The 18,568-nt window shown below is 47.6% G+C and overlaps 1 protein-coding gene and 1 long non-coding RNA gene across 15 annotated transcripts in view; both read left to right on the forward strand.

Annotated features, from left to right (window-relative positions):
• The window catches only part of GRAMD1B (GRAM domain containing 1B), a 163,589-nt gene that overhangs the window by 82,349 nt on the left and 62,672 nt on the right, over positions 1-18,568 (forward strand). Inside the window, exon 1 of one of the 14 annotated variants that reach the window (XM_036014272.1) lies at positions 16,616-16,670. The exons of the other annotated variants lie outside the window; for them this stretch is intronic. The gene's annotated coding sequence lies outside the window, so the exon portion shown is untranslated. Of the gene's footprint in view, positions 1-16,615; positions 16,671-18,568 lie in introns of those variants that run through there. 14 annotated transcript variants of the gene reach the window in all.
• LOC118497960 lies at positions 5,024-10,359 on the forward strand. Its single transcript, XR_004900480.1, has 3 exons — positions 5,024-5,033; positions 7,492-7,497; positions 9,842-10,359. It is a non-coding gene; the product is annotated as an uncharacterized LOC118497960 (long non-coding RNA).

Raw genomic sequence — 18,568 nt, forward strand, 5'->3', positions numbered from 1 at the left:
GGCAGGAGTGGCTGGGCATGCTGGGAGCCCCAGCTGTGCCCACTGTAGCTGCCTTTGTGGAAGTGCAGCACGGGACCCACAATGAGGGCCAGAGGGAAGGGAGAGAGCCCAGCAGCCTGACCCCAGGGGAGCATCGAAGTGGTGGCACAGGGCTCACCTACAGGTGGCCTCCAACACAAGCTCAGGTGACCAGAGAGCATGGCCTGGGTCTTCCCAGCACCCTGGGCCAGCTGCTCTGGGTCCGAGAGCTGGGAGTGCACGGTATGGGGGGGGAGGGTGTGTGAAGAATAGCGTTAGACATTATAACAATGCTCCTACGAGTGTTTTTTTTTTAAATCTCATATAACCCTTACTCAACCCTACAGGAAAGGTGGCATTCATCCCACTTTACAGGTAAGGAAACCGAATCTCATACGGGTTTAACTAGCAGTCCCAAGCCTGCAGGCTGGTGGCAGAACTGGGGTAAAATCTACAGCCTGTGCTCTGGACCTCTGTGCTTTCGGCCTGGACTTGGTGAGAAAAGAGTATTTATTGGGTGGAAAGCTGGAGCTTTAAACCAACAGTTTTGAAAAGGTTTGCCAAGGAGGTGGGGCAGTCCTCCTGGCCAGCGATGCTCTTTCTCAGTTGATCTCACAGTGGAATCTTTTTGTCCAGTGTCCTCTCCCCAGTGCAGTGCCATGCCCCCAGTCACCGCCGGTCCAGGGGCTGCCACGTTGGGCTGGGTCAGGGTTTATTTAAATAAGGGTTTGTTTTTTTTTTAATTTGTAAAATGTATTATGCATACAAATGAAAGTATTTAATGTATCTGCACAGCTTAAAGAAATACAGTTTACCTTTGAACAACACCAGTTTGAACTTTGTGGGTCCACTTATTATACATGGGCTTTTCTCAATAAATACTGTAAATGTGCTTTCTCCTCCTTATGATTTTCTTAATAACATTTTCTTTCTCTAACTTACTTTACTGTATGAATATAGTATCTAATGCATATAACATACAAAATACATGTTAATGGACTATTTACGTTATCTGTAAGGCTGTTCGTAGTTACGTTTTGTGGGAGTCCCAAGTTACATGAGGATTTCCCACGAGTAGGGCTCTGTGCCCCAAACCTCTGTGTTGTTCCAGGGTCAAGTGTAATTAAACAGTGTCTGTGCACCGTCCAGATCAGCATTAGAACATTATCTAAACCTTTGAAGGCTGTTCACTTGTTCTGTTTGTGTCATAAGATTCACGAAAATAGTCAAAGGCTGAGAGGACAAACCCTGCCCCCAAATACAAACTTTGGGAAGTGAGCACTGACTGGGCTCCTGAGTTGGGGCTGAGGGCTGTCCCGGGGAAGCAGGGTTTGCTTCCCAGCCAAGCACCTCTTTGGTCTAACATGGGCAGGTGGCTGCTCCTTCCAGCTGTGCCTGACTGAGGGACACTCACTGCAGGTGCTCCTGCTGCTTTCTAGCTGTGGGGCGTTAGGCACGCTACTTCCTCCCCCAGCCTCATTTTTCTCATCTGTAGAGTGGTGCTAATCACAGTCCCCTTGTCAGGACAGAGGATCAAAGGAGATGATTCCTGTCAGTGCACTGGGAGGAGCCCCTGCGGGTGCACTGCACCCACCTTGGGCATGGGAGCTTCTGTGACAGTCTTCGTTATTTCCTGTCTGGCGCTGCTCAAAGAGAGTGCTCCTTGTCATTCACACTCCCAAACCCACAGTTGTTTCAGAGCAACAACTGTGCTCCAGAGCAGCGTTTTCCCCCCATGAGCCCCAAGGATTTTTAGCACATGCAGTGCCCGACCACTTGCAGGGCCGCCAACCTCCTTCCCTGGGTTCTTGAGTGAGGATGTGACAGCAGCTGGCACAGCAGCAGCCGTCCAGTGAGAGTGAGTCAAAGTTATATCTTCTTGGTGGGGGGTCGGACTGGCAAAAAGTATATTTTTTGCTGCACCACAGAATTTTAGTAATTAGTGTATGTGTGCCATGAGATAAAAAAGGTTGATAATTGCTGCTCTAGAGGTACACTTAGGAGAATTTGGCCAGAAAAAGAAGGCTGAAGCCAACAAGAGAAACATTCTGTAGCTGCACACACAATACTCCCAGCATTTGAGAGCTCAGAATTTACTATGAAAATCCGAGCACGGATTTTTGTAGAAAGGACTGTCCTTGCAGCTACAAATGTAGCAGTTTCTACAGACTGCTCAGTGGCTGAATGGCAGGGCTTAGCTCCTATCACCAATGGGTCTCACTACAGTAGAGATTTATTTTGCTCCTTTACATCAAAGAAGGCAAAAACTAGAAGTAGAAATTGCTGGTTCATGAAATTAGAGGGTCAAAAAATTATTTGAACATGCCAGAGTCAGTAGAGGCAGAATAATAAATATATTTAAAAGGTACATTTTAGCCCTGGCTGGTGTGGCTTAATGGATGAGCACCGGCCTAGGAGCTCCAAGGTCGCTGGTTCCATTCCCAGTCAGGGCACATCCTGGGTTGCTGGCCAGGTCCCCGGTGTGGGGCGCGCCAGAGGCAACTGTTGTAGTCTTGCACATAGACATTTCTCCCCTCTTTCTTCCTCCCTTCCCCTCTCTCTAAAATAAAATCTTTAAAAAACAATAAAAGGTACATTTTAGACTAAAGGGTGGCTAAGGAAAATAATGTGCAGCCAGCAGAGCACATTATTTTCAAAAGCCAGTGGTATAGCTCCCCAAATTTGCATCCTCGGGCTTGTCAGGGGAAGCCTCCAGAAACAAAGAAGTTTTGCATGTCAGGTCCTAATGCCACTGGATACCAACTCCCACCATTCAGTAGGGATGAAAAGTTGAGGTCGCTGCAGGGAAGCTATTATGACACAAGGAAGCTCCCACTCTCAGGAGAAAGGGTCCAAAAAAAGATCTTAACCAAAAGATAAATTTATTTGCACTACAGCAGGAGAGGCACCTGAGCTGGCTGTGGAATTCCTACCATAGGCAGGCCAGGGTGAGACCCTGCCTAGAAGGGGGTCCACCTCTGGGTCCCCCTCCCTACTGTGGGCAGGACCGGCTCTGCTCATCTTGTGCTCCAGCCTCCCAGCCCAGTGAAAGTTCACACTCAGCGAATGTTCCTCACATAAACACACGAGTGCATGAATTAAAGAGAGGTGAGACGAACCCAGTGGGAACTTGGGAAGAATATCAAAAGAGCCTCTTACTTACTGGAGCCTGAAGTCAGTGAGGATCCATAGGAGATAAAATCTGCTGCTCAAACCCACCTGTCACCTTAATGATGAAGGTACTGGTCACTGCGTCAGTGATGGGACAAGTTCCAGCCTCCAGTCAAGGGACCAAGTGACCGTACCCACGTAGACTGGAGTACAGAGTTCCAGCAATGACACTAAAGCACAGGATTTGAAAGGCCGTTAGCCTGAACAGAGAGGTGGAGGTAGCCGAGAGCAGCCTACTGTTTTTCCTGGCTACTCCGGAACAGTGATCAGAGTTTTCTGCATCCATCTAGGGCAGCGACTTTCAGCCTTTCCCATCTCACGGCTCATATAAACTATAATTACTAAAATTCTGCAGCACACCAAAACGGACTTTTTGCTGATCTGATAAAAAAATAGATATAATTTTGATTCATTTAGTCTGGAGGGCTATTGTGTTGGTGCTGTCATTTTTTATTTGACACTCTAAGGGAAGAGAGGTCAGGGCCCCCGACTACACAGTCAGGGGCTGCACGTTGCAGAGATTCACGTGGCACACGGGTTGTACCTCAGACCTGAGTTGGGGCCACTTTTGAGCTGGTCAGTAGAGCTAAAAATAATGAGCGATTGTCCTCACCATCCACAAAAGACCCATGGCCACCACTGCCAGAAGGACCATCAGCCCCAGGTCTGGACCTGCCTCTGTCTGTCCCCTCACTTCCTGGAACAGGCTAAGCTCCTCACACTCACTGCATGTAAAGCAGATTAACAGCAGCTTTCCATCCCACGTCCTCTTCAGGTGCTCCCCTCCTAGTCATTCACGCTGGAAACTCTGAGCTGTTTCCTTTTGCTCCTCCTCACACCCCATGCTCTGATTTGGCAGCCACTCTCTGACTTGTTCCCCCACCCCGCCACTGTCCATGACCGCTCCCCCACTGCAGTTCATAGCCTTCCCGTGTCTTGCTTGGCCTGTTGCATTAGCCACCTGGCTAATTTCTTCTTTTTTTCTTTAAACAGCTTTATTGAGATGTAATTCACAGACCATACAGTTAACTCATTCAAAGTGTACACTTCACAGGTTTTAAGTGTATTCACAGATATGTGCAACCATCACCACAGTCGATTGTACGGCACTTCAACCACCACAAAAGAAGCCCTGTCCCTTTAACTAGCAACCCCCAGCCCTCCCAGCCCAGCCCTGGGCAGCTACCCGTCTCTATCCCGCTGTTCTGGACTTTCATGCATGGAATTGTGTGTATATACATACAAGGGGGGGGGCAAGAAATCCAGAATTTATTTATAAAATATTGTGTGTTCATTCTTATGTGTTTAAACACCAGTCACCCTGAGAGCACTCTCCAGTTGATGGAATACACCTGTTGAGACTTTTGTCACTGCACACAATAGTGTTTGAACTCATTGATTTTGATGCCTTTTAGTACCTCTGCTGTTTTTTGTTTCACCTCTTCTACATCAGTAAGACATTCCCTTTGAGACTCTTTTCATCTGGGTGAACAAAAAAGTCGCTCAGGGAGAGATCAGGTGAATAGGGAGGGTGGGGCGTGGGGGCATGCTTTCTTTGGTCAAAAACTGCTGAACAGTAATTCAGGTGTGGGCAGTGTGCTCATAAATCACCCATCATGAACTGGGCAAACATTTAAAGAGTCTTCAGAAAAAATTCACTGAAGCTGAACACAGCCTCTCACAACACCTGCTGGTGCACTGATACTGATGGGTTCCTAGAACAGTCCCCTAGCTTGGAAAGCCTGGACCACAAGGGGCCTGGCCTCCAGAAGATAATTCTGGAGTTTGGGCGGATCCTCCTTGTATATGCAGACTTTTGTGACCGGCTTCTTTCGCTTAGAAGAGTGTCTTCAAGGTTCATCCAAGTCATAACGTGCACCAGTATTTCATTACTTTCTTATGACTAAGTAATCTAATGGCTTCTTGTAATTCTCAGGTGCATTTTTCACTCAGCTGTCCTGCAGGTAAATTTCCAACCCTTCTTTAGAAACCAAGTTTGGTTCCTTGTTGCATGACACCTTGGCCTAGCATTCAAGGCCTTCCCTGTGTAGCTCTGTCCTGACTGTCCAGCACTCATTCATCCTTCCATGACCTCTGTCCCCACTGTCCCAACCCACTTTGCAGAGGATGTCGCATAACCTTTTCATGTCACTAGTCTCAGGTTTCACTGCTTTTTTTCCTTCTGCTTCTCCTTTCTCTGCCTATGGATATCTTATGTATCCTCATAATTTATCTTCGCTTTCATCTCCTTGAGGAAGTCATCCCAGATTTATCTTATCCCCAAATAGGAATTTGTTCCTCTTCATTCTCTGAGCACTTTGCTTGGATTCCCAAATTAACTCATTGTCTTCAAATAGATGTCATTCTATCTTATAACATCAAATCTGTGAGAGTAGAGAGTTATTCTAATTTATGTTTTATATACTCCTTGTACTTTCTACAAGGCTTTACACATAGCTGGCATTCAAAAAAATATTTGGTGGGTAATTGGTTACCTTCTTGAATTTGTATAGTCCTTTTTGCTTTTCAAAGTTCTTTCATATATTTCTTCTCTTTTAAACAACTTTTAAAGAAAAAATATCAGTAGTTTTAACTTGTTTGAATGTTTGGTTTTTTTTGGCAATATGTTGTCATTGGACATTGTGGAAAAATTAGAAAATATAACATCCAAAGAAAAAGAAATTAGTCATAACCACCACCTCTCAGTGATGATCACAGTTGACATTATGGTTTATATCCTTTGAGCTATTTTTTCTGTGTTTGTTATACATCAAAAGATATGGGTAGATAAAATTTATAGTTTATGCTATATACTGTTCTGAAATTTTTTAGTTTAATATTTGATCTCTATAATAGTAAGTGTTTTCTATAATTACTTTTAAGGGTAACATTACAAATACGTAAGTTCGTCCATTCTCGCATCTGACATTTAGGTTATTTCTAATGCTTCAAGATAAAAAACAATGTCACACCAACATTTTTGAGATGAACACTGAGAAGCCAGATTTCTGGGTCCACAGCTTTTAATGCGCAGCGCCAAGTTACCCTGTGGAAGGGTGGTCCAGATTTTCACACCCAGCAGCACATCACCAGACGGTTTGTTTCTTCCCCGTCCTTGCTGGCTCTGCATCACCCATCTCGTCAGCCTTTGCCAACCCGATGTTCCACAGTGGGATCTCAGAGCAGCATTAATCTGATCATTGGTGATGTGCTTTTAATTTTCTCATTACATGTTTACATTTCTTCTTATGAGTTAATGCCTTTTTCCTCTGCCCACCTTTCTGTTGAGGTGTTTGTCTTTTTTATTGCTCAGGAGTCTTTAACATAAGGGTGCTAGCCCATAGTCATACATGTTATGAGTATTTTCCCTAGAATTTTTGACTTTTAACTTCAGGCTGATTTAGGGGGACACAGAAGTTTGTTTTATTGCTGGAATGGATCAAGTCAATCCCTCTTTCCACTTATGGCTTCTATGTTTGGTATTATTTGTAGGAAGTTCTTCCCAACCTCAAGAGCATCCATATTCACCTAGGCTTTCTTTGAGTGCTTCTGTGGTTTTGATTTTTAAAACTGAATACATTGGTCCATTTAGATACAAAACTGTATCTACTTTTATAAAACCCAGGTGACTTGAGTTTTCAGTCATGGGGCTAGAAGGGACTGTGATAGGTCATGTCCATTTCTCTAGAGTCAGCCCTGATAGATGAGGACGATAGCCTGCCTCTCCCCCATCAGTTGCCAGCGTTCCATAATCCTTTCTGAAATCACCTCTTACTATGTGCAAGTGACATTAATACTATCTATCAACTAATACTATCTATCTCGGGCTGGTTTGAGGATTAAATGAATTTTCAAATCAGATAGATGGCAGTTTGTAGCACACTGCTTGGCACTTGAACGTTCCACATATGTTTTTTTGAGTGAATGAGTGAGTGAATAAGTGAGTGAGTGGTGGTGTGAACAGTGACAGCCAGACACCAAGGAGAGTGGAAGATGGCACCAGCTCCAGAATGCCACGGGGAGTGTGGAAGAAGGAAAGGTTGTGATGCGGGTTTGAAGAAGGTGGCAGTCTAAGGGTTAAGACGGAGCCCTTAGGCTCTCATCCACCACACAGAAGGCTCATAAGCAAGTGTGAGCCACACTGGGGAATTGCAGGGGATGCCGCGCTTGATGTTTGGGGGAACCTACCAGGGAAGTCTCCCTGGGGTAGATGCACTGGGAACAGAGCTATGAAGAAAAGCTAGGGCCATATAGAGTGGATCTGAGGAAAGAGGTCATTTTATGCAGAGACAATGATGTAAGCAAGCAGTATTTTTTAAATTGGAAATAGTGATTGTTTTTGCTTATCTTTCCACCTCCTTTGCTTTTGATCTCACCCTTTCCTCATTATTGGCTTTTCTTTTCCTTCCTGCATTTAGTGCCTTTGAGAGATTGCCATGATAGTTATTAGTAAAGTTGAGAAAGTTATTGTTTTCCTTCTTTTCAAATATATTTTACTGATTATGATATTAACAGTTGTCCCATTTTCCCCCCTTTATTACCTTCCATCCTGCATACCCTCTCCCACCCACATTCTCCCTTTAGTTCATGTCCATGTGTCATAAGTTCTTTAGCTTCTACATTTCCCATACTATTCTTGCCCTCCCCCTGTCTATTTTCTACCTACCATCTATGCTACTTTCTTTCTGTACCTTTTCCCCCTCTCTGCTCCTCCCACTCTCCTGTTGCTAACCCTCCATGTGATCTCCCTTTCTGCGGTTCTGTTTCTGTTCTCATTGTTTGCTTAGTTTCTTTTTGTTTTAGGTGTGGTTGTTAATAATTGTGAATTTGCTGTCATTTTACTATACATGTTTTTTATTTTCTTTTTCTTAGTAAGTCCCTTTAACATTTCATATAATAGGGCCTCGGTGATGATGAACTCCTTGAACTTGACCTTATCTCAGAAGCACTTTATCCGCCCTTCCATTCTAAATGAAAGCTTTGCTGGATAGAGCAATTTTGGATGTAGGTCCTTGCCTTTCATGAGTTGGAATATTTCTTTCCAGCCCCTTCTTGCCTGTAAGGTCTCTTTTGAGAAATCAGCTGACAGTCTGATGGGAACTCAGTTGTAGGTAACTGCCTCCTTATCTCTTGCTGCTTCTAGGATTCTCTCTTTCATTTTTACCTTGACTAATGTAATTATGATGTGCCTTGGTGTGTTCCTTCTTGGGTCCAACTTCTTTGGGACTCTCTGAGCTTCGTGGACTTCCTGGAAGTCTATTTCCTTTGCCGAATTGGGGAAGTTCTCCTTTATTATTTGTTCAAATAACTTTTCCACTTGTTGCTCTTCCTCTTCTCCTTCTGGTATTCGTATAATTTGGATGTTGGAACACTTAAAGATGTCCTGGAGGTTCCTAAGCCTCTCCTCATTTTTTTGAATTCTTGTTTCTTCATTCTTTTCTGTTTGGTTGTTTCTTTCTTCCTTCTGGTTCACTCCATTGATTTGAGTCCCAGTTTCCTTCTCATCACTATTGATTCCCTGTGTATTTTCCTTCATTTCACTTAGTGTAGCCTTAATTTTTTATCTAACTTGTGACCAAATTCAACGAACTCTGTGAGCATCCTGTTCACCAGTGCTTTGAACTGTGCATCTGATAGGTTGGCTATCTCTTCATCGCTTAGTTGTATTTCTCCTGGAGCTTTGATCTGTTCTTTCGTTTGGGCCATTTTTTTTTTTTTGTCTTGTCACACCTGTTACTTATGAGGGGCAGGACCTTAGGTGTTTAACAGGGCGGGGCAACCCACATTGAGTTGTGACACTGTTTGTGGGGGAGGGGTCTGAGAAGGAACAATGGTGCTTGTTCCACTCTCTTTTGGATTTCAGTTGCTTCCACCACTTCCCCTAAGCAAACTGAGCCCTTCTAATTCCTGTGTGGGTGGGCTTGTGTATATTCTAGGACCCTGTGGGTCTCTCTATCAAACTCTCCTGTGAGGCTGGGAATGTCTCCTGGCACCTCAACCCCCACAGGTGTTTTTGATTGGTGTTTTGAGGCTTTATTTCCCTGCACTGGGGCGTTGGGTTGAGTGGTCTGTCTCACTCCCTGGCTTCACCTGGATTATCTGCGTGCGAATGTGGGACCTCCCAGTCAGCCAGTCACCTTGTGCACAGCACCCATCCACAGTCCACCACCTCACTGGGTCCACCCGCTGCCACCTCAAGCCAGGGTCTGCCAGCCGCCACTTTTTTTTGCCACAACCCCTCTCCATTCAGCCGCCGACTCTGCCCCTCCTACTAGTCTGGATGAATGTGTCTATTTTAACTCCTTGGTTGTCAGACTTCCATACAGTTCAATTTTCTGTCAGTTCTGGTTGTTTTTTCTTTCTAAATTTTTGTTGTCCTTATTTTGGTTGTGCAAGGAGGCACAGTGTGTCTACCTATGCCTCCATCTTGGCGGGAAGTCCTGAGAAAGTTATTTTTGAAGGGCTTGAGCTCTCAGGTAGAATGACTCCGGGGAGCAGGAAGTACGTAAGGCTCAGCAGCCTCTCTCTGGCTCTGCTCCAGGTGGAGGTATACTCGGTGTTTTCTGTGGTTTATCCAGCACAGCGGGTGCTCCCCTCTTTCATTGAATCAGTGAATGAGTGAAAATACTCATGGGTTTCCTGAGATGCCCAGCTGAGTAAAATGCTCCCAGTCCCAGGGTGGAAGGGCAAGAAGTAAGCTTCTGCCTTTATATCTTCATTACAACTCCTGTAGGATTCACCATGACCTCCATTAATGAGGTCCTTTATTTCAGGGGTCAGCAAGCCTCAGCCCACTGCCTGTTTCTGTAAATAAAGTTTTATTGGGACACAGCCACATTCGTTCATTTACGTGTTATTTATGGCTGCGTTTAACTCTACAGCTGGAGCTCAGTAGTGGTAATGGACCGTATGGTCTGCAGAGCCTGAAATGTATTCTCTCTGGCCCTTTACAGAGGACAGTTGCCTACCCCAGCTTTATGTTATAAATAGATGACTAACTTTGAGTTGTTTGTCCATGAGAATCACCATTTGCACCACCCCGTGAAGTTTTTGAAATGAACGCCCCATGTTTTTCATGGGGCATATTTGCAAGATGACTTTCTGGAACCAGTGGTATGGTCTGGGATTCAGGCTCTGAAAACACACTCTGACCATCTGAGCTGCTTTTGAGACCCCCATGGAGTGTCTAGGACCCTAATAATAGACATCATCAGTTTCCAGTGTTCATTTCCGCTCAGCATGTGCCAGGCTTGCAGAGCAATGGAGGCTCAGGGAAGTTTGGAAAGGTGTCCCCGGCTATATAACATGGCAGGATTTGAGCCCAGTCTTTGGGGGGAAAAGGCCCTTGCACTGACCACTGCCCTGGACCTCCGGCCATCACCCCTCACCCTTCCTCCATCTGTCCTCTGCGCCCTACTCTTACTCCTCTGTGATTTCGGGATCAAGAATTCCCTAACCTTCCCTCTTCTGGGTGAAATGTTTCCCTCGGAGGAGTGTCCATTTCTCACTCAGTTTTCTTTCTCATCCCTCCCCTCTTCTTGCAGTCATTCTTCTGATTCCCTGCCCCCCCCATCCCACTGCCTCTGACTCTCCCTGGGAGGAGGATGGTTTTGAAAAGCAAATGAGATCCTGGGTCCCCTCCACATGAGCGGTTCCTGCCCTATCCCCTGGAGTGGCAGCGGTCACCCTGGTGCCCTGTCTTCTTGGAAAGACAGCAGGAGCCAGAGAACCGGTGGGAAGGGGGAGCATGGCCCAGGGCCCTGGGGCACCGAAGTGGCCTGGCTGCACGCATGGCAGCTGCTGGGCTGGCTGAGCTGGCATTTCTGACCTTTGTGGAGAGAGGGCGTCCTTAAAGGGACAGTGAGCTCTTTTCTTTCCTGGTGGCCGACTGCCAGTTGAGATGCCAGGGATTTGAAGAGGCCATTGTTCTGGCAGTGGGAGACGGGGGCCCAGACCTCCCAGTCGTTCTCTCCTTTCCCATTACCAACTGCGTGTCCCTCCGTGATGTGCAACTTGTCCAGTGTGGAGGGACAGTGAGCTCTCGGCAGTCGCCCACCCACGTCCCCTCCTCCTCCCCAGTCTGAAGACAGCCTTGTCACCAAGGCTGCAGAGCAGAGTGGCGTTCACACAGGCCCTGGCTCCCTCCCCAGGGCACCAGCCCCTGAGGGCTGTGTGGCCTCTGCAGGCTGGTGAGGTGCCCATGTGAGTCGCTTACTCTTCCCCCTGCGTGGAAGGAGGCAGTAGGACAAGCTTTGCCCAGGTGCCTTTGCTGGATGACCTGCATGGGAGTCATCCTGGTGCCTGTTAAAACCAGAGGTTCTTGGTTCCAGTTCTGGAACTTCTGAAGCCCAGGAGTCTGAAAGTCAGCACACACACCATAGTTGGAGAAGCACTGACTGAGCTCACGGCCCCCAGCCTGGCTGCTCATCAGAATCATGTGGGATCACACTGAGTTGGAGTATCTGTGCAGGGCCCATGAACTTGAGCGAGGCAGCTCCTCTGCCAGAGCTAAGAGCAGACACCCTGGAGCTGGCCCCCTGGGTGTGACTCCTGGTGCCACCAGCTACTGTCTTTATGATCTTGGGTGAGTGTCTCAAGCTCTCTGTGCCCCAGTTTTTCTTACCTGTGAGATAGGGATAACTTAGTATTTACTATATAGGGTGGCCATGAAGAGTTTATATTTGTAAAGTTCTTACAACAGAACTAGCACATCAACAGCACTTCACAGACTTTCATGACTTTTTTTTTTTTTTTTTTTGGTTGACTGCTTTGGAGATCACAGTTTGAATAGTCTTGGTGACAGGTCCTTTGGAGAGGCCTTGCACTTTATCAGGTGACTGGCAGTTCTCAGGTGCGTGTGTGTGACCGGCTGGGAGAAGGTGGCCCTGCGGTTGCCCTCCTTCCTGCTGGCCTGCAGAGTATGGGGAGGAGCCCCTGCCTGACTTCCAGCTCTGGAGGGGGCACAGTGATGCCCGTGAATGTTGCCCTGTTATCAGGAAAACTGGAAACCACATCTGTAAAGGCAGGCTGATCTCTTCAGAGGGAGCTCAAGGGAGGGAAAACAAGCTAGAGGCCAGAAATAGCTAGCCATAAATACCAGGTCTTATAATTACTGTGCGCACCCAGCCCCATCCCTGCACAGCCCACCGGACCTCAGGGATGGAGAAGGGACAGAAGTGTCTGCAGCATGCGGGGGGGTTGTAACCAAGGGTACGTGGGTGGCATGCCCTCAGGAACACTGCTGAGCCTAAAGGAGCGCCACGGTTTAGCATGCTTCTAAGTTTTTATTATAACTTTTTGGTTTTGCTCAGCCATTACTTTTCTGAAAATGATCTCTGTTGGACTAAATCTTTCCATGTTTAGCATCCAGCTCAAGGCCACTTTCTCCCTATGCTCTCTAATTTCCCTTTGCATTCATCACTCAGCAGTCACATTTAGTCAGCTCTTGTAGACATGGACATGACATGAGGTTAGAGGAGGTTGGGGGAGACATCTAGCCTGGGAGGGTTGGACTGTTCTGAATCTACCTGCCCCCTGGGTGTTCTGGGAAATAAAGCTGGACAAAAGGTCATTGGTCAAAGAGAGAATTTTAATGCGGTACACCCAGGCAGTGGTATTTAATAGATCCTAATACAAGGGTTTTTGGTGGGCCAGATGCTAGATTATTCAAGAGAAAACAAGCCAGTCCTGCAGGGCACATCTCGTGGATATTTTCCATCCTGACTGTAAATGTCAGCATACAGAGAGCCCAGCAGTGGGCAGAGTTCTCCCAGCATCCACTCACTCCCACTGAGCATATTTCACAAGACTTCCAGGAAGCTCACAGCGGCGTTTCTGTTCTTGGTGGGGGTTTCATTACCTTTGGTGGCTCTGAGACCAACAGTGATGGGAAGGAGCAGCACCTCCGTGGTTTCAGAGCCAAATTTTGTTGGCCTCTCTTGGGAAGAGGATTTGGCCTCCTCTCTATTACTTAAGAATTTGAATGCATTATTTTGGTTTCTTTTTTTTCTCTTTGGAGAAGCTGCAGAGGAGATCACTGCTTTGGATGGGAAATTGGGCCGAGTAAGACCCAAAGACCTTTCTGCTTTGGAGACCCGTGGAGTCTGGGAGTATATTCCCGGCCTCTTAACAGTAGAGGGAAGACAGATGTTACCTTTCAACCCAGGGAAGAAGGATCCATAGAGTGGAAGCAGAGGAGATCCCTCGTGGTTTCCGGTACAGAAATCAGAAAGCCCTGTGCTTGGTCTTGCACTGGAGCCTTGCTCGGGGTCCCCTGTGACTGGGCACTGCTCAGCCACAGATGATGGCTCAGAGTGGGGAGATTTTGTGAGGTTTTGATGAGGATAGGAAACCAGCCCCCTTCACTAGGAGCTCCTCGTCTGCAAGCTACCCTCCTGCCGTGTTTGGCTGCAAAAAGTCTTAGAATATTTCCTATTATTTCAAATTCAGTTTTGCTATCTGATAACTTCCCTTTGGAGACACAAAAACTGAGACTTTTCTCTCCTTTGGCTTTCTGTCTTCTCTTCCTCTTTTCAAAAATTTGGTATGCTGTTTACAGTATCTCTCATTCAGTCTATTACTTTACAGTTTCGCATGGGGCAGGTTTCCAGACCGCACTGTCTTATTTATCTTATCTGGACAGTAGGCCTCACAAAGTGTGGCTGGCACTCTTTCTAGGCTTGTTCCCACTGGTATTACTAGCCTCCCTCACTTCTGTTGATGAGGCCCAAATATATTTTAGTTATTCTCGTGGCCACATTGCAGTGTTGGTCCATGCTGAGTGTTGTGGCCTTTGCCCGTGGTAACGAGACTTTCACACCCCTTCCAGCGTTGTAAGAGAAAGGTCCTTGCCAGAGATCAGGGTTTATTCTGCAGGACCCCTTACACGGGCAGGCTCCAGTGCCCGGGCACTTGGCTGACAAACCACAGCATGGGGACTGTGGGAGGGAGCTTGGTTTTGACTGGAGGCTGTGGTGCTGCCAGCATGTTGTGGCCGTTGTCCGTGGTGAGTCAGTGCCCCAGCTTGCATTTTCCCCTCAGTCAGCTCTCCTCTGTTCCTACCTGTTCCCTTCCAGCAGCCATTAGGTTTTGACAAAGAGTCATGCTGTGCTAAGATTCTGTAAGGAGAGTTGGTTTAGAGCTGAGAAAGAGGGGGCTACCCAGCTGCCCTGCACAGCCACCCCAATGGCTCTGCAGCTCTTCTCGGGGGACACAGAACATGCGGAAGTAGGAAGAGGAGAGGCTGATAGTTCGAGGCAGTGATGTGGTCAGAAGAGAGAAAGTGAAAGGAGAGCAGGACTCACGGCCTGGGTCCTGCGCCTCAGCACTGCCTTTTTCTTCCTCACTCCCTGGCCACCGAGCTCATCTGTTCTGCTTCCTGTCAGCACGCGGAGATGTGAGAGGTGAAGAGTGATCCTGGACCGTTGTGGCAGGAAGTAACTGAGCAGGTCTTCTAGACCAACCTCTCCTTATAACAGGTGGGGACACTGAGGCTCAGAAAGGGTGGGATATTCCAAGACCGTACCCCAGTGTCATCTCTGTGCCCACCTCGCAGGAAGGCAATGCTGTCCTGGAAAGGGAGCTGCAGATTGTGCCATGTCAGTGCTCCTCTGTGAGGCCGAATGGTCTTCATCAAGAGTGGAGTGTGTGTTTTGTCCCCAGCTAGCAGGAGGCCTGTCTGAGGAGCAACAGCATCAGCAGCCCAGGTGCTGCCCTTGGGGAGGACGGCAGAGCAGGCTGGCCGCCACCGCAGGACAGTCTGGAGGAAATGGGTACTGAGAAGAGACATCCATTGTGCAGATACTCCCCATTGTAGGGGGGGCCAAACAGGGTCTGGCAGCCTCTGAGAGCACTTGGGCACATGGGCAGAAAGCCAGGCACTGGACAGCAAGTCCAGGAGTCCAGTGTTCCCCTTAGGAAAGGGAGCTCATGGAAGTTCTCTCAGCACCTGCATAAAGGCTCTTCCATCACCCTCTGCAGAGTCTAGGCTCAGCGCTTGAATAGTGAGCTCTGGCACTTTGCTTTTTACCTGGGTTTTTGTTCTGGTTGGCCCCATTGGCCAGCCAAACTCCTGAGATGCAGGCATGTGGAAGAGAGTCAGGGGGCAACACCAAGGACCCCCAATGGCAGCAGGGTCATTGCTTTGATGAGCATGCCTCCCTAAGTCATCATGACCCCTCTGCACCCTGCCCCCCAACATAGCGCTCTGCATCTGTCTTCCTCACCAACTCCCACGCAGGGGCCTGCCATGGGGTTTCATGATCTGTGCCCTGATAGTGCCAAAGCTGATTGGCTCTCTGGGTTAAAGGACGGGTAGGCATGGGGTGGCGGAAGTAGGAGGAGGTCTTGGCACCCCATGCCTCGGGCCAGTGGCCAGAAGGACTAAGGTCTGTTCTGTTCTTAAGTACAGCATGTCAACATCTTCTAGGGGCACCACTAGCAGGCTTCCCTCTTTAAGACCTTAATCCAGGATTAAGGAGAGGTCAGTTACCTCTGCCAAAAGGTGATTTGGAAAGGGGCTTAGTCTCTCTACTGTCCTGAAGCAGACAGACGTAGAAGCCATTACATGGTTGTCTGCCTACCCCAGTGGGGCGGGACTCTCTCTAGAAGCCGCAGACTGGTACTGACTCCTGAGACCGAGATTCAGCCTTTCCCTTGAACTTGAGCAGCATGTCCTCCCTACTCAAGCACATTCCTCCGTGGGAATTCATATATACCAGAGGTGGGACAGAGGCCTGGGAAGGACTTGGAGACTAGTCTGCTGGTAGGGGGTTACTGCGAGGTGCTCTTGGAATGAGCCTTTGTGTGAGGGAGAGACTCAGAGCTGGGCAGAGGCGTGAGTCAGACCTGGATACACTGCCAGAGACTATGATCCCATGAGAGGCTCTGGTTCTGGAATGGCCCCTCTGAGTTATTCCAAACTGAGGCAAAGGGACAGTTTTTTTCTAGTTGCAGCCATCAGGTCTGTCCTCAGGAGGGGCCATGCCTTTGGTTGTGGCACCCCCGCCCCTGGCAGCTGGGGTGTCAGTGCCTCGTGCTGGAAGGAGCCACACATGGGCATCCATTACCCATGCTGTTTTGACACATGTCACGGACCCTAGGACGTGGTGCTTTGCCTTGCACCTTTTCCTCCTCACAGCCACCCTCCTACAGAGCGGGTGTCAGCTCCCTTTGACAGAGAAGTCACAGCTGAAGGTCAGAGGTCATTAGTGGCAGATCTGTTCAGACCTGGGTGGCTCTTATGTAGTGGAAAGAACATTGGATTAAGTGGGTTGAGTTATTATTTAATCCTCTTCCGTGTTCACTTATGTTGACCCTGGCATTGTGGGCAGGAGAAACTACTTTAATTTGCATATAAATAATTAGATTAGGTCTGTGCCCAGGTTTTAAAGTTCTCCAGTCCCATTGGTAGACACCTCCTGGCCTTCCAGCTGGGGCATTTGGGGCTGCCTTCTAGGCAGAGGACCACCTGCCTCCTTCCAGTAAGTGAGGCTCCAAGTCCCGCCCTCGGGTTATTGGTCCCATCTGTCATTCTCTGCACTTTTCCTTTTCTGCTTTCCCTTCTCTGTGTCTCTCTGCAGTTGTGGCTTCCACATACACTCCTGCCACCACCTGCTTCCTGTAGATTATTTACCGTAATTCATCCTCATTTTCCTCAATCTAATTTTTCCTCCCAAGGAACAAACTCTGTCTAGTTCCTCGCGCATACCTTTCCACATACAAGGTGTGTGGCGCGGCTCGTGCAACAAGCTGCCTTTTCTTTGGGGCACATCTGGTGCCTGCCGTCTTGTGCAGACTCTTGTGCTGTGGCCGCCACGCACCCACTCTCATTCTGAAGATGCAGGAAAAGTGCAGTTTTCACTCTCTTTTCAGTACATTTCAGAATATCAGCAGACTTATCTACATGGGGTTATCTTCTCTGGTAAAGAGAGCAGTTTTCAAGAGCAAATGTAATTGGGTGGAATTAAAGCCAAAGATCAAGGAGGGGAGGATAACAAGAGAGGACAGAGCATTTTAAATCTGTTAACGCCTCTAGTGTCAGAGGCACTAGTCTAGGGCATGCTGACTAAACTTGTAGGTGTGCTCATGACCTCTTTGACTCAATTCTTCTTCTGTAGAATTGTAATAATAAGATTAAGAGAGACATAACCCAATGTACCCATTGTAAAGTGCCTAGAACAAGGCTTGGCACGTAGTTCTCCAAGAGGTTTAGCCCTGATTATTAACATGTGAAATCGTTTTAAAAAGAGAAGTGACTTTACCCTGGCTGGCATAGCTCAGTGGATTGAGCGCAGGCTGGGAACCAAAGTGTCCCAGGTTCGATTCCCAGTCAGGGTACATTCCTGGGTTGCAGGCCATAACCCCCAGCAACCGCACATTGATGTTTCTCTCCCTCTCTCTCTCTCTCTCTCTATCTCCCTCCCTTCCCTCTCTAAAAATAAATAAATAAGATCTTTTAAAAAATTTTTTAAAAAAGAGAGAAGTGACTTTAAGAAAATAGTTTGACTTCTAGAAAATACGGCTCACCTGACTACAGTTTCAGAAATAATTCTTATAGGACATTACTAGAGAATTAAGGTACACTTGTGTAGACCAATGATTCCTAATGTTTGCTGCAGGTTGCAGTCATCTGGGGATCTTTAAAAACACTGCTGCTGCCTCTCACCTGGACGCTCTGATTTTATTGGTCTGGGCGTGACCAAAAAAACCCCCATGTGTCTGCACAGGGAGTGTGCAAACTCCTAGGTGATGCTTGGGTGCAGACCATTCAGCAGATTCATAGTTGATCCAGGCTGAAAACGTGGGCTTGGTAGTTGGGAACATTTAGAAAAGAAGAAGGTGCCCTGACCTGTGTGACTCAGTGGGTTGGGTGTCATCCCACAAACCTGAAAGGTCGTTGCTTCAGTTCCCTGTCAGGGCACATTCCTGGGTTGCGGGTTCGATCCCTGGTCTGGATGCCTATGAGAGGCAACTGATTGATGTTTCTCACATCAATGTTTCTGTCCCTCCCTTCTCCCTCCCTTCCCCTCTCTCTCTCTCAGTAAATAAATAAATAAATAAATAAACTCTTAAAAAAGGAAAGAAAAGGTGGTTCCTAGAAAAGGAGCTAATTACCCTCCTTGGGTTGTAAGTAAACTGGGAGGGTGTGTTGGCATGTGTGGTGAAATGGGCTTTGAGAAACAGGTAGAAGGAGCCCTATGCCAGCAAGTTCTCTTCCCAGAGCTGGGTCTTTTCATCCTGCTGGGCTGCATTAGGCCTGAGGGAAAGCTTTTATACCTGCTGAGGTTTGGCCAGCAGGGCGAACTTTGGCTTGGCGGCACTGCTGCGTGCCATAGAGTGAGAGGGGCAAGAGAGCTCTCTGAACCCTCAGCCCCCTCTC

Source organism: Phyllostomus discolor, chromosome 13, assembly GCF_004126475.2.
Source record: "Phyllostomus discolor isolate MPI-MPIP mPhyDis1 chromosome 13, mPhyDis1.pri.v3, whole genome shotgun sequence".
NCBI lineage: Eukaryota > Metazoa > Chordata > Mammalia > Chiroptera > Phyllostomidae > Phyllostomus > Phyllostomus discolor.